Raw genomic sequence first — 16425 nt, forward strand, 5'->3', positions numbered from 1 at the left:
ATAAGATTCATTTAAAATTTAACTCCTGATGCTCAGGTCATATGCTAGGTAATGTCATCATTCCTCAAACTAATGAGATAAAAGAGATTGCTCAACATTTTTCCCCTGGAATTTTGTTGATGTAAGAAAATCAAGCAAGTGATAAGAAAGGTACTTTTTTTTTGATAAACAATCAGACTTAAAATTATGCAAGCAAACAGGACATGGTGACTTACTTCCCTCATTTCAGGTCTCAGGACATAAAGGCAAGAGGTTTGTGGTGAATTCTAAGTCTGCTAGAACTACACATCAAGGTGAAGGCCAGTCAGGCTCTATCCAAACAATAATTGATAAAGTAACATATTAGGATCACACACACACACACACACACACACACACACACACACACACACAGTGACAATTGCTTTGTGCCCTTTCTAGTACATTCCTAAGTTCTTACAAATGTATTCTAACCTTCATTTATTTATATGCTAGAAATATTGTCATATGCCATACTTATTCACCTAGAGTGATAGAATACATTTTAGAAATTGAATGATATTTTTCTTTATTTTATATTATTGAAAATATTTGTAACAATACAATTTGATTATAATTTCCCGCCTCTAACTCCTCCCAGATCCTTCTCACTTCCCAACCCACCCACATCTATATAATGTCTTGCCCTTTTCCATTAGAATATTGGCATCTACCAAAAAATAAGATAAAACAACACCAAGCACACCTGAATAAGAAAAAACAGAGAAAAAGCATAATAAACACATATAGACTCAGAGACTTACACATTTGCAAGTACAAAGATCTCACAAAACACAAAATTACAAAATATGATATATGTGGAGAAGACCTGTAGCGTAAGGAAAAAACAGCAAAATATTACAAGACAAAAAAAAACTTCCAAAAATTATTGAGTTTTTTTGTGTTGGCCATCTGCTAAGTATGGCTACATAGCCTTAAGAGTGGCTTGTATACCAAGTGAGACTCTATTTGAGAAAACCAATTTTTCACTTGCAAGTGGGTATTAACTGGAGATAATTTCTGGGTTGGGAATATGGACTTGTGTCTATTCCCACATGCAGCTATGGGACCCCATGAGGTGCAGGCATGTGCAGGCCCTCTGCATACATGTTGCTATAGCCCCTGTAAGTTTATGTGTATATCACTGCTGCTATGCCTGGAAGACACTCTTTCCTTGGTATCCTCTAACCCCTCTGCCCCTTATCATCTTTTTACGTCCTCTTCTGCAGGATTTGCTAAGCTTTGAGAGGAGGAAATTGAGGTGGACATTACATGTAGGATCAAGTGTTCAAAGATCTCTGTCTCTCTCCAATATTTAACAATTTCATTTCAATTACCTTTGCATATGTGGACATTTTAGAAAGTGTCTACGGTATTAGGTTTCCATTTAACCCCACAAATGGCCTTTATTTGTAGCTGACCCTCTCTGTACTCTCAACTAAATTCCGTTTTTTCTTTCCCATTTGATCCACCTGTTCCAGTCCTACCCATTTATACATAACTGTGTACTCTATTTCTGCTTCCTATGGTGCTCCAATCCTCCTTCCATTTCCTTACTCTGTATCTAACCACAGTAGCTATATTGATTATAGTCTACTTACCAATTAACATCTAACATTCACATATAAGCGAGGACATGCTATATTTGTCTTTTGATGTCTGCTACCTGACTTAGGATCACATATTCCAATGTCATCCATTTACCTGTGAATTTCATTATTTCATTTTTAATGACTAACTAATATTCTATTGTGTAAATGCCCCATTTAGTTTATATACCATTTAGCTCATATACCACTTGGCTCAAGCTTTCTTTCTTAGATTCTATTGATGTGTTGGTTGTTACTGTAATAGGTCTGCTTTTATACATTGCTTGATATTTTGCCTTGTAGCTTCTAATATCCTTCCTTTTTCTGTAACTTTTTTATTATCATTATTATATGTCATGGGTTCAAAATATTTTTCTGGTTCAGCCTAATTGATGTGGTGTATCATTCTTGTACTGTGATAAGCACCTTCTCCTTAAAAGTAGAGAAATGTTCTTCTATGATTTTGTTGAAAGTATTTTCTGTAAATTTGACCTGGGTTATGGTAGGTGAAACAAAGGACACAAGGACATTTTTCTAGTCTCATTTTTAATTTTGTGTACTAGCTGGTTCCTATTTAGTATACAAAATAAGAGAAAACTTACAAATTAAACTTCCAAGTCAATTTTTGTTTCTTATTCCTTTTTTTATTATGCCAAATTAATATTTTTTTGCCATGGTTATATAGCCATGAGTTTTATAACTTGTCTGTCCTGTAGTTTTCCCTTGGTTGACAATAGAGATATTGAATGTCTGTTTCAAAAAAACTTAATATGAGAACCTGAAAAGATAGATAAGTTAAAGTGTGTCTGTGTGCATGTGTGTATGTGTGTGTGTGTGCACGTGTGTTTGGTGTATGTGTGTTTATATGAAATGATCAGGCACATCGCAAATGGCCAGTAATATTATGGAAAGAACCCAGATGCCCTTCAACAGAGGAATGGATACAGAAAATGTGGTACATTTACACAATGGAATATTACTAAGCTATCAAAAACAATGCCTTTATGAAATTCATAGGCAAATGGTTGGATCTGGAAAATATCATCCTGAGTGAGGTAACCCAATCACAGAAAAACACACATGGTATGCACTCATTGATAAGTGGCTATTAGCCCAAATGCTTGAATTACCCTAGATGCCTAGAACACATGAAACTCAAGACAGATAATCAAAATGTGAATGCTTCACTCCTTCTTTAAAGGGGGAACAAGAATACCCTTGGCAGGGAATAGAGAGGCAAAGATTAAAACAGACACAGAAGGAACACCCATTCAGAGCCTGCCCCACATGTGGCCCATACATATATAGCCACCCAATTAGACAAGATGGATGAAGCAAAGAAGTGCAGGCAGACAGGAACCGAATGTAGATCTCTCCTGAGAGACACAGCCAGGATACAGCAAATACAGAGGCGAATGCCAGCAGCAAACCACTGAAGTGACAACAGGACCCCCGTTGAAGGAATCAGAGAAAGAACTGGAAGAGCTTGAAGGGGCTCGAGACCCCATATGAACAACAATGCCAAGCAACCAGAGCTTCCAGGGACTAAGCCACTACCTAAAGACTATATATGGGCTGACCCTGGACTCTGACCTCATAGGTAGCATTGAATATTCTAGTAAGATCACCAGTGTAAGCAGAAGCCCTGGGTCCTGCTAAGACTGAACCCCCAGTGAACGTGATTGTTGGGGGGAGGGCGGCAATGGGGGGAGGATGGGGAGGGGAACACCCATAAAGAAGGGGAGGGGGAGGGGTTGGGGGAATGTTGGCCCGGAAACCGGGAAAGGGAATAACACTCGAAATGTAAATAAGAAATACTCAAGTTAATAAAAAAATGGAAAAAAAAATAAATCATGACTCAAGGAAGTAACTTCAGCTTGTCCATAACAACTGTCCTAAATTTGTATCAAAGCAGAGTAATATTTGTTGTCTGAAAATCTAATAGAGCCAAAAGAAAAATCAGACTATCTAAAAGACAACTTTGAAAGCTACCTCTAAACCACAGAGTGCTAATTTCAATACTCTGTGAAAATTACAATGTAAAATTTAGTAGTCACAAAACTCTTCCAAGAATAAAATTATTTTTGAAAAGCCCCGACTATTTTTATTGTTTTGTTTATAAAACCAATCTCTCCTCCTATGTCCTTTGGAAATTTTATTACATTTTATGAAATAAAACATTGTTAAATTTCAGAATGAAAAGCAATTACAATCATTTAGTGTAGAATGAGAGAAAAATATTGTTTGGCACAAGAGTTCTGTCAATAACTAATCTCCCCTACAGCAAATAGTAAAAGGTATATTTTAGGCAGAAGGAGAAGAAACTCAGATAGAAAGACCAAAACATAAGAAGGAATTCTAAGCAAACATGTAAAATGTATAGAGAAGCAAATTAACATTATACTAAAACTGTAATCAACTTCACTACTTAGAGATTCATCATGTGATAGAAATCCTTTGATACATCAAACAAAATTTCACTGCCTTACTTTATTTGAGAACCTCTAATCTACTTGATTGCAAAATACTCTAAAATTGGCAGGTAAATTTGATGCTATAAGGGTACTCCATATTGGATATAAGTCAAAATAGTGATTCTTATTAAAACACAGGTGCAAGGAAAACAGTCTTTCAGTGTTCTTTGAATCATCAAAACATTCAGGGAATTGACTGAGAGTTTCGTAAATATGACTACAGCAGAGTCTCCTGAGTGTCTCTTAGTAATTCTTAGCCCTTTTTGATGAGAAAGAATTTCCTGTTTTCAGTCAGACATACAGGCTCTTAGAAGAACTTACACTTTCCACTTTCCTGAATAGTAGCTGTCACCATGATACATAGTTCTGACCTGGGAAATTACAAAAAAGTGTAAGGGTTATAGTTTGCAGACAACCTTTAAAGTGAAGAAGGGAGCTATTGACTGGCCAATTCCTTTTCTTCAAGGCTGGGCTAGGACTGTGGTATGAGTCACCTTGAACCCACATTGAAGACCACTTCATGCCAGATACTTAAACCTACTTTTGAAAGACTGTTGTGTATCTGCTCATAATTAATATATAATACATAATTTAATGTATAAAGTGATAAACAGAGCACTATGAAATTAATATGGCAACTTTAAGACAATTAAAATATATTACAAACACTAAGTTAAGATAGTTATAGTGACCGTACAACAGTTATTTGTATAGCTATTTCAAAAATTTTAAAGTGCCAAGTTTCTATATTTGAATGCAATGCTGTCTAGAATGTTTCCAAAAGTTTGCAAGGCACATAGAGCCATATAGAGAGTTATAGAGTAATACTTTTATGGGCACCTTCCTTATAGAAAGTGTATACCCCTAAGATTAAGATCTTGTAGGTGAGCTTGGTTCAGATGAGCAGATCATGCTAAGTAAAGGATACTCTTCTGGGTATTGAGCTTGAATAAAATTGTAGTAGAAATTGAGAACCAGGATGGTTAACAAAAAATATTATTTGATTTTAACACAGAGAACTATAACATAAAATACATCAACACTGTTTTCTTTGCCTAGATAACATCACTCAGTAGACTGTATATAGCTAAGTCTAGAAAATGATTAAATTGTATGATAGTTTAATTTTTATACAAAGTACTTAATTTGATCTCTTCCTAGAAATTCATTTGAGAAGATATTCTTTGAACCAAAGGCCAAACTTGGATTTAGTTACATACAACATTTATATTGTTTATTTCATTCTGTAACATAGCAAAGACCTATTTTAAGCATATTTACCCATATTTTGAAAACTTACTGACTTATGACAAGATCATAAACTAATAGCAGCAATAGGGTTTTTAAATATATTGTTGGTTTGTTTTCTTTTTTCTTTCCATAATTTATTTTTATTCTCATTACATCCCAACCACAGTCCTCTCCCTCCTTTCCTCCCAGTCCCGAAGTTAAAAGTCCCATTCACCATTACCCCTTTACCTTTTCCTCAGAGAAGGGTAAGCCCCCTCTCCCTTGTGTATCACCCCATTCTGGGACATCTAGTCCCAGCAAAAGTACGCACCTCCTTTCCCACTGAGATCCAGCAAAACAGTCCAGGTAGGAGAAGAAGATCCAAGGGCAGGCAACAGAGTCAGAAACAGCCACAGCTCTAATTTTAGGGAATCCACATGAAGACCAAGCTGCACATCTACTACAAATGTGTGTGTGTGGGTGAGGGGAATAGGTCAAGCCCATGAATGCTCTTTAGTTGGTGGTCCACCATGTGGTAGAGAGCCAACCCCTGACACTATTAATGATCCTCTGCTATACTTGCCTAGATTCTCATTGAATAGCATCTAAACCTATGGCAGAGACATCTCTGCGTTTCTGTAACCCACTTACATACAATCTGCACTAATATATTTGGTAAAGTGAATGACTTATGTCTTCCCCCCATTAGTATAAAGATGTATTCAACCATTTCCATTTGTCAGTGAGCCATCAATTTAGATTTTTGGATATACCCTTACTGGCTTCATCAGAGAATTTATCAAAACCTTATGCATCTTAGAATTTGTTTTTCTTCTGTCATGCCTTGTGGATACCTCATCTCTCCTGGTTATTTCAACCTTTCTTCTTTTAAGTTTGAAATTCACTGTTTCTGCAGTCATAAAGTTGTGGATAATAAGAGTCACTTTTTCTCCAGCTCAACAGGGTGGAGGCAGCTGAGAGAAGGCTTTGGACATGCAGCAGCCTCATAGGGAATCAGCATAGATCAGTTCTTGGTTGAAAGTAACCTTAGTGTCTCAGCTGGGGAGACATACACGTGTTTTATGAGCCAGTGTCTTGATGCCATTCATGTCTCCACAGATGTACAGAATAAATTTGAGGCAGAATTGGGAGGAACAACCCTTAGGGTAGGCCTGAGTTAACCACTCTCATGGGTAAAAAGGAAATCTAATAAAAAATTAAATCCTACCCGCATTCATGGAAGATTGTAATGTCCAGGAGAGAGGATACTAATGGACGAAACATAATTTCAAAGAAGAAATTTGCCATTTGTGATTTCTAGTTTGTTTTACTTTTGATAGTTTACATAATTCAATTTATGAGCACTTGGAAAAATAGAGAAAGGAGATATGTTACAATAGAAATAATACCCAATAGAACTTGAGATGACAAATAAGTAATCTAATTAGATGACAGCTACTCATAGAAAAAACATATGTAAAATCCAGTCTATAGATCAAGCTCCAGGATCATCAAGGCTATATAAAGTGATGTTGTCTGCAGAGGCAGAAGGAACACCCATTCAGATCCTACCCCACATGTGGCCCATACTTATACAGCCACCCAATTAGATAAGATGGATGAAGCAAAAAAGTGCAGGCTGACAGGAACCGGATATAGATCTCTCCTGAGAGACACAGCCAGAATACAGCAAATACATAGACAAATGCCAGCAGCAAACCACTGAACTGAGAATGGGACCCCCGTTGATGGAATCAGAGAAAGAACTGGAAGAGCTCGAAGGGGATCGAGACCCCTTATGAACAACAATGCCAAGCAACTAGAGCTTCCAGGGACTAAGCCACTACCCAAAGACTACATGGACTGACCCTGGGCTCCAACCTCATAGGTAACAATGAATAGCCTAGTAAGAGCACCAGTGGAAGGGGAAGCCCTTGGTCCTGCCAAGACTAAATCCCCAGTGGCCGTGATTGTTGGGGGGAGGGTGGTAATGGGGGGAGGATGGGGAGGGGAACACCCATATAGAAGGGGAGGGGGAGAGGTTATGGGGATGTTGGCCTGGAAACTGGGAAAGGGAATAACAATCAAAATGTAAATAAGAAATACTCAAGTTAATAAAGATTAAAAAAAAGTGGTGTTGTCTGAAAAAAAATGAAGTTTTGAAAATTTCATAAATATTTTAAGAAATACTGAAGACTAGGAAATCAATTAAAATTAAATGGTGTATTCTGAAGGATTGAACTTTTCTTTATTCTTTCCTCCTGAGTCCTCTGATCTTACTCTTATCCATTGTTGGTTTCTTCTTATCTTCTCTGGGAATCCCTGAAAGGAACAAAATGTCACACTAAAGAAAAGATTGGTATAGCTTCTTCTAAGGTAAATTGTACTGGGAGGAGAAATCTGGTAAAATTCATAATCCCTGGAGAGAATCAGAGTGCCTGGACTTCTAGTAATTAATGAGAATTAATGAGAATTAATTACTATGTGCAGCAGCATGTATTTCCTTTCTAAGCTTCTCTTCAAAAAGGGAGGAAGTTCACCCAAGCCTGCACTGTCAACTGTAGCAACTGATCTTTCTTTTTTTCATTTTTATTGGACATTTTCTTTCTCTACATTTCAAATATTATACCCCTTAATGATTTCCCTTCCAGAAACCCCCCTATCCCATCCCCTCAACCCCTTTCTCCATGAGAGTACTCCCCCTGCCACCCACTTTCTCCCTCCTGCCTTCCCACCCTGGCATTTCCCCAACACTGGAGAAAAGAGCCTTCAAAGGACCAAGGACCTCTCCTTCCATTGATGAGCAACAAGGCTATTCTCTGCTACATATGCTGCTGGAGCCACAGGTCCCTGCACTTGTACTCTTTAGTTGGTGGTTTAGTCCCTGGGAGCTCTAGGGCATCTGGTTTGTTGATACTGTTATTTCTTACTATGGGTTGCAAACCCCATCAGCACCTTCAGTTCTTTCTCTATCTCCTCCATTGGAGTCCCTGTGCTCAGTGTGATGGTTAACTGCAAACATCTTAATCTGTAACAGCAAGGCTCTGGTAGAGCCTTTCAGGAAACAGCTATATCAGGCTCCTGTCAGCGTGTACCTCTTGGCATCCCCAATACTGACTGGGTTTGGTGACTGCATGTAGGGTGAATCACCATGTGTGCTAGTCTCTGGATAGCCTTTCCTTCATTATTTGCTACACACTTTGTTTCCTTACTTCCTCCCATGAGTATTTTGTTCCCTCTTGTAAGAAGTACTGAAGCATCCACACTTTGATCTTCATTCTTCTTGAGCTTCATATGGTCTGTAAATTGTATCTTAGATATTCTGAGCTTTTGGGATAATATAGATTTATCAGTGAGTGCATATGATATGTGTTATTTGTGATTGGATTACATGACTCAGGATGATATTTTCTAGTTCTCTTCACTTACCTAAGAATTTCATAAAGTCATTGTTTTTAATACCTGAGTAGTATTCAAATGTTTAAATGTACCACATATTCTGTAAGCATTCCTCTGTTGAAGGATATCTGGTTACAGCTTCTGGTTATTATAAATAAGATTGTTATGAAAATATTGGAACATGTGTCTTTATTATATGTTGGAGCATCTCCGGGTATATGCCTGGGACTGGTATAGCTCGGTCCTCAGGTAGTATTATATCCAATTTTCTGAGGAACTGAAAAAATAATTTCCAGAGTAGTTGTAGCAGCTTTCAATCCTATCAACAATGGAGAATTGTTTGTTTTTCTCCACATCCTCGCCAGTATCTGTTGTCACCTCAGTTTTTATTTTTAGACATTCTGACTCTTGTGTGGTGGAATCTCTGAATTATTTTGATTTGCATTTTTCGGATTACTAAGGATGTGGAACATTTCATTAGGTGCTTCTCAGATCTTTGATATTTCTCAGTTAAGAACTTTTTGCTTAGTTCTGTACCCTATTTTTGATAGGGTTCTTTGATTCTCTTGAGTCTGATCCTCTTGAGTTCTTTATACATATTAGATATTATCCCTCCATCAGATTTAGGATTCCTAAAGATATTTTCCCAAACTATTGTTTGCCATTTTGTCCTATTGACAGTATCCTTTGCGTTACAGAAGCTTTGCAATTTTATGAAGTCCCATTTGTCGATATATATATGATTGGATATTTTCTATTCACATTTCAAATGTTATTCCCTTTCCCAGTTCCAATCCATATGCCCCCTATCCCATCCCCCTTAGTGCTCTTCTAGAAGGTGTTCTTCTAGAAGGGTATTCCCCTTCCCCAAACACCCCCTTCCCACGTTCCCGCTCTGACATTTCCCTACACTGGAGGGTCCACCCTTGGCAGGATCAAGGGCTTCTTTTACCATTGGTCCCCAACAAGGCCATCCTCTGCTACATATGCAGCTGGAGCCATGGGTCTGTCCATGTATAGTCTTTGGTTAGTGCTTTAGTCCCTGGGAGCTCTGGTTGGTTGGCATTGTTATTTTTATGGGATTGCAAGCCCCATCAGCTCCTAAATCCTTTCTCTAACTCCTCCAAATGGGACCCCATCCTCAGCTCAATGGTTTATGCTAGCATTCACCTCTGTATTTGTCACACAAATCAGATCTGTGTGACAGAGGATCTCAGGAGACTGCTATATCAGGCTCCTGTCAGCATGCACTTTTGGCTTCATCATATTACCTGGGTTTGGTGGCTGTGTATATATGGGCTGGATACCAGGACATCTTGGATCTTTCCAGCTTTTGACTATTATAAATAGAGTTGCCTTGAACATACTGGAGCATTTGTCCTTGTTAATTTGGAGCATCTTTTGGGTATATGCCCAGGAATGGTATAGCTGGGTCCTCCAGTAGTACAATGTCCAATTTTCTAAGGACCCTCCAGACTGATTTCCAGAGTGTACCAGCTTGCAATCCCACTAACTAAGGAGGAGTGTTCCTCTTTCTCCACATCCTTCCCAGCATGTGTCGTCTCCTGAATTTTTGACCATGGCCATTCTGACTGGTGTGAGGTGAAACCTCAGGGTTGTTTTGATTTGCATTTCCCTGATAACTAAGGATGATAAACATTTCTTTAGGTACTTCTCAGCCATTTGATATTCCTTAGGTGAGAATTCTTCCTTTAGCTCTGTACCCCATTTTTATTAGGATTATTTGCATCTTGGAGTCTAACTTCTTGAGTTCTTCATATATATTGGATATTAGCCCCCTATGGGATATAGGATAAAGATCTTTTCCCAATCTGTTGGTTTCCATTTTGTCCTAATGACAGTGTCTTTTGCCTTACAAAACCTTTGAAGTTTTATGATTTGTCGATTCTTGATATTAGAGCATAAGCCATTAATGTTTTGTCCAGGAAATTTTCCACAGTGCCCATGTGTTCAAGGCTCTTCTCTACCTTTTCTTCTATTATTTTGAGTGTATCTGATTTTCTGTGGAGGTCCTTGATCCACTTGGACTTAAGCTTTGTACAGGACAAGAATGGGTTGATTTGCATTCTTCTACATGCTGACCTCCAGTTGAACCAGCACCATTTTTTAAAAATGCTATCTTTTTTCCACTGGATGCTTCTAGCACCTTTGTCAAAGATCAAATGAACATAGGTATGTGGGTTCATTTCTGGGTCTTTAATTATATTCCATTGAGTTATCTGCCTGTCTCTGTACCAATACCTTACAGAAGGAAGTGAGGTGGGAACAAAGTTTTAGAAGGAAATGGAGAAGCAAAAAGGACTAGAGAGACAACATGGAGGCAGACTTAAATGATCCTTTTCATGCATCTCTACATAGATACAGGTTGTTATGTATATTTCTTAGGGGATAGATTTCTACAGATCAATTTATCTTATCTAGGTGGACAGTTTATAGCTTTTTCAATTGGTTGTGAGTTTGTTATGTGGATGCATTGTGGATTGAAAATTTAACATATAAATCTGATTGTTGGGTTGCAGTTTATTGAGTCTTAATTTTACTGGGTAGCTGGAACCAAAGAGTTTCTGGCTAGTAGAGAGCCACTGGGAGGGATACTAACCAGAGATAAATTATGGTTAGTTCCATATGGCCCCGCGGGTGCTAGAACCAACACTTGGGACCAGTTTGGCAAGGTGCCACACTGGAATGGCTCATGGATCACCTGTGTCTGAGAGTCCTTGGGAGCAGCTTGGAGACGCTGAGATAAAGATACCTCACAGTGCCACATGGCCATAAGGGTACTGGCACTAGCTCTGGATAAGAACTTCTGAATTCTTTAATATTTACTGCAACATTATGGGACTGTTTAGATGGTTCATCTGATCCTGATTTAACTTCGGTACCTGGTATCTGTCTAGAAAATTGTCCATTGCCTCCACACTTTCCAGTTTTGTTGAGTTTAGGCTTTTGTAGTAGGATCTAATGATTCTTTTAATTTCCTCAGATATTGTTGTTATGTCTTCCTTTTCATTTCTGATTTTGTTAATTTGGACACTCTCTCTGTGCCTTTCGGTTAGTCTGGCTAAGGTTTTTAATCTATCTTTTCTCAAAGAACCAGCTTCTAGTTTTGTTGATTCTGTGTATAGTTCTTTTTACTTCTACTTGGTTGATTTCAGCTCTAAGTTTGATTATTTCCTGACATCTACTCCTCTTGGGTGTATTTGCTTCTTTTCATTCTAGAGCTTTCAGGTGTGCTGTCAAGCTGCTAGTGTACGCTCTTTACAGTTTCTTTTTGGAGGCACTGAGAGCTATGAGTTTTCCTCTTAGCACTGCTTTCATTGTGTGCAATAAGTTTGGCTATGTGTTGTACCTTCATTTTCTAAACTCTAAAAAGTCTTTTATTTCTTTATTTCTTTCTTGACCAAGTTATCATTGAGTAGAACATTGTTCAGCTTCTATGTGTGTGGGCTTTCTGGCTTGTTGTTGTTGTTGTTATTGAAGACCAGCCTTCCTTCATGGTGTTATGACAGGATGCAAGAGATTATTTCAATCCTTTTGTATTTGTTGAGGCCTGTTTTGCTACCAATTATGTGGTTAATTTTCGAAAAGGTACAATGAGGTAATGAGAAGAAGGTATTTTCTTTTGTTTTAGGAAATGTTCTACAGATATCTGTTAGATCACTTGGTTCATAACTTCTTTTAGTTTCACCCTGTCTCTGTTTAGTTTCTGTTTCTATGATCTGCCCATTGATGAGAGTGGGATTTTGAGGTCTCCTACTATTATTGTTTGTTTTGAGCTTCAGTAACATTTCTTTTATGAATGTGGGTTCCCTTGCATTTGGAGCATAGATGTTCAGAATTTAGAGTCATCTTGGTAGATTTTTTTTGGATGAGTATGAAGTGTACTTCCTTAACTTTTTTGATAACTTTTGGTTGAAAATCAATTTTATTCAATATAAGAATGTCTACTCCAATTTGTTTGTTGGGACCATTTGCCATTTACTCTGAGGTATTGTCTGTATTTTTCATTGAGCTGTGTTTCCTGTATCCAGCAAAATCCTGGACCTTATGTATGTACCCAATGAGTTAGTCTATAATTTTTATTGGGGAATTGATGTCTAGAGATTTTAAGGAAAAGTGATTGTTGCTTCAAGTTATTTTATTGTTGTTGTTGTTGTTGTTGTTAGAGGTGGAATTATGTGTGTTTAGCTATCTTCTTTTGGGCTTGTTGAAAGAAGGTTCATTTCGTGTTCTTTCTAGGGTGTAGCTCCCCTCCTTGTGTTAGAGTTTTCCTTCTATTATCCTTTGTAGGGCTAGATTTGTGTGAAGATATTGTGCAAATTTGATTTTGTCATGGAATATCTTGGTTTCTCTATGTCAATTGAGTGTTTTCCTGGGTATAGTAGCCTGGACTGGCATTTGTATTCTTTTAGGGTCTGTATAACATCTGCCCAGGATTTTCTGTTTTTCATAGTCTCTGGTGAAAAGTCTGGTGAAATTCTGATAGATCTGCCTTTATATGTGTTACGTGACCTTTTTCCTTTGCTGCTTTTAATATTCTTTTGGTTTCGTGCATTTGTGGTTTTGATTATTATGTGATGGAAGGAGTTTCTTTTCTGGTGTATTTGGAGTTCTTTAGGCTTCTTATATATTCATGGACATCTCTTTCTTTAGGTTAAGGAAGTTTTCTTCTATAATTTTGTCAAAGATATGTACTGGCCTGTTAAGTTGGGAATCTTCTGTCTTCTCTATACCTACTATCCTTAGGTTTGGCCTTCTCATTGTGTTCTGGATTTCCTGGATGTTTTGGGTAGGAGGGTTTTTTTTTTTTTCATTTTGCATTTTCTTTGACTGTTGTGTCAATGTTTTCTATGGTATCTTCTCCAACTGAGATTCTCTCTCTTATCTCTTGTATTCTGTTGGTGATGCTTGCATTTATGACTCCTAATCTGTTTCCTAGGTTTTCTATATCCAGGCGTCTTAGTTAGAGCTTTATTGCTGTGAACAGACACCATGACCAATGTAAGTTTTTTAAAAGACAACATTTAATTGGGGCTGATTTACAGGTTCAGAGGTTTAGTTCATTATCATCAAGGTGGAAGCATGGCAGCATCCAAGCAGGCTTGGTGCAGGAGGAGCTGAGTGTTCTACATCTTCATCTGAAGGAAGCCAGGAACAGACTGAATATCCTCAGGCAGTTAGGAGGAGGGTATACAAGCCTACCCCCATTGGACGCACCTCCTCCAATGAGGTCACATCTTCTAATAGTGTCACTCTGTGGGCGAAGCTTATGCAAACCATCACACCAGGGTTGTTTCCCTTTTTGATTTCTTTATTGTTTCTATTTCCATTTTCAGATCCTATATAGTTTTGTTCAGTTCCTTCACCTGTTTGGGTGTTTTCTAGCAATTCTTTAAGGGATGTTTGTGGTTTCTTTAAGGGCTTTTACCTGTTTACCTGTGTTGTCCTGTATTTCTTTAAGGTAGTTATTTATGTCCTTCCTAAAGTCCTCTATTATCATCATGAGATGTGATTTTTTTTAATCCAAATCTTGTTTTCCTGGTGTGATGGATTATCCATGATTTGCTGTAGTGGGAGTAGTTTCTGATGATGCCAAGTAGCCTTGGTTTCTGTTGCTTATGTTCTTGCACTTGCCTCTCTTCATCTGGTTATCTCTACTGGTACTAGCCCCTGCTGTCTCGGGCAGGAGCCTGTCTCTCCTGTCATCCTGGTTGTGTCAGAACTCCTCAGAGTCCAGTTGTCTTTGTGATCCTTTGATTCTGTAATGCAGTGATCCTGAGATCCTGGGTGTGTCAGAGCTCCTGTGACTCTAGCTGCCTCTGGGATCCTAAAATCCTGGTGTGACCAAGTTCCTGAGATCCTATTGTGTCAGAGCTCCTCTGAATCAAGCTTTCTTGGGGTGTTGCAGGAGTGAATGGGGAGCAAGCCCTGGGTCTGCACAAGGCAAAAGTGCAAGCTGTAAGGAACCCCTGCCTCGGACTGGTGGGGTTTGGGTTTCCCTGGTTCCTATTGGGGTCCCAGTTATGCTGCGTGTTGGAAAAGATGTTGTGACCTCAACTGTGATATTGAGTGTGTCAAAGATCCAGTGTTCCTGGTTGTTTCCAATCTCCTGGGAGTTGAGTTTCCTTTGTGATCCTGGGCATTTTATAATGCCTGGGAGTCGGTCTTCCTCTAGGTGTTTTGGGACTGGGTGTGGAACCAGCACCCAAGTCTGCTCAGGGCACTTGTTCAGACTGGATGGAACTCATGCCACTGACTGGGTGGAGGTTCCTGCCTCCCTGGTTTCCAGGGGTCCCAGTTACTCCAGGTGTTGGGACAGTTGTTGTGGCCTCCTCACCCAGAGGAGGATCCTGGGTGTGTTAGAGCACCTGGGAGTTGGGCTTCCTCTGGGTGTTGTGGGTCTGGGTGCAGAGCCAGCACCCAAGGTCCACTCAGGGCACCGATTTAATCTGAGAGGAAACACAGATGATCTTTTCTGCCTTCACCTAGTCTCTGCATTCAGATTATACTGGTGTCTGTGAGAAGCAGATGCTCCACCCTCTTTGCTTGTTAAGGGAAACTCTGAATGGATTTGTGTTGCACATTCTTTCCATTTCTTGCTATCCTGTGTCAACAGTTATTGTTGATTTCAAGTGATTTTTTTATGTCTCATTTTTGTCTCTTAATCTACTTCTTGGCCTTTCTTTAAGATTTAATGTTTGTATTCGTACGCAAATAAAACAGGATCTTTTTGTCTTTTAGTCTGTTTGGGGGTTTGTTCTGATTCTGCCTTTTTTTTATTATTATTATTAACTTGAGTATTTCTTATATACATTTCGAGTGTTATTCCCTTTCCCGGTTTCCGGGCAAACATCCCCCTCCCCCCTCCCCTTCCTTATGGGTGTTCCCCTCCCAACCCTCCCCCCATTGCCGCCCTCCCCCCATAGACTAGTTCACTGGGGGTTCAGTCTTAGCAGGACCCAGGGCTTCCCCGTCCACTGGTGCTCTTACTAGGATATTCATTGCTACCTATGGGTTCAGAGTCCAGGGTCAGTCCATGTATAGTCTTTAGGTAGTGGCTTAGTCCCTGGAAGCTCTGGTTGCTTGGCATTGTTGTACTTTTGGGGTCTCGAGCCCCTTCAAGCTCTTCCAGTTTTGTCTCTGATTCCTTCAATAGGGGACCTATTCTCAGTTCAGTGGTTTGCTGCTGGCATTCGCCTATGTATTTGCTGTATTCTGGCTGTGTCTCTCAGGAGAGATCTACATCCGGCTCCTGTCGGTCTGCACTTCTTTGCTTCATCCATCTTGTCTAATTGGGTGGCTGTATATGTATGGGCCACATGTGGGGCAGGCTCTGAATGGGTGTTCCTTCAGTCTCTGTTTTAATCTTTGCCTCTCCCTTCCCTGCCAAGGGTATTCTTTTTCCTCATTTAAAGAAGGAGTGAAGCATTCACATTTTGATCATCCGTCTTGAGTTTCGTTTGTTCTAGGGATCTAGGGTAATTCAAGCATTTGGGCTAATAGCCACTTATCAATGAGTGCATACCATGTATGTCTTTCTGTGATTGGGTTAGCTCACTCAGGATGATATTTTCCAGTTCCAACCATTTGCCTACGAATTTCATAAACTCGTTGTTTTTGATAGCTGAGTAATATTCCATTGTGTAGATGTACCACATTTTCTGTATCCATTCCTCTGTTGAAGGGCATCTGGG

At 39.0% G+C, this 16425-nt stretch overlaps 1 long non-coding RNA gene across 5 annotated transcripts in view; it reads right to left on the reverse strand.

Moving 5' to 3' along the window:
* Window positions 1-7515: 7515 nt before the first annotated feature.
* LOC108351227 (uncharacterized) overlaps window positions 7516-16425 on the reverse strand; it is a 40105-nt gene continuing 31195 nt past the window's right edge. For all 5 annotated transcript variants that reach the window (XR_010052639.1, XR_001838389.3, XR_001838388.3 and 2 more), the window contains one exon: window positions 7516-7633. This is a non-coding gene — a long non-coding RNA (uncharacterized LOC108351227). The remainder of the gene's footprint in view (window positions 7634-16425) is intronic.

Source organism: Rattus norvegicus, chromosome 6 (assembly GCF_036323735.1).
Source record: "Rattus norvegicus strain BN/NHsdMcwi chromosome 6, GRCr8, whole genome shotgun sequence".
Classification (NCBI taxonomy): domain Eukaryota; kingdom Metazoa; phylum Chordata; class Mammalia; order Rodentia; family Muridae; genus Rattus; species Rattus norvegicus.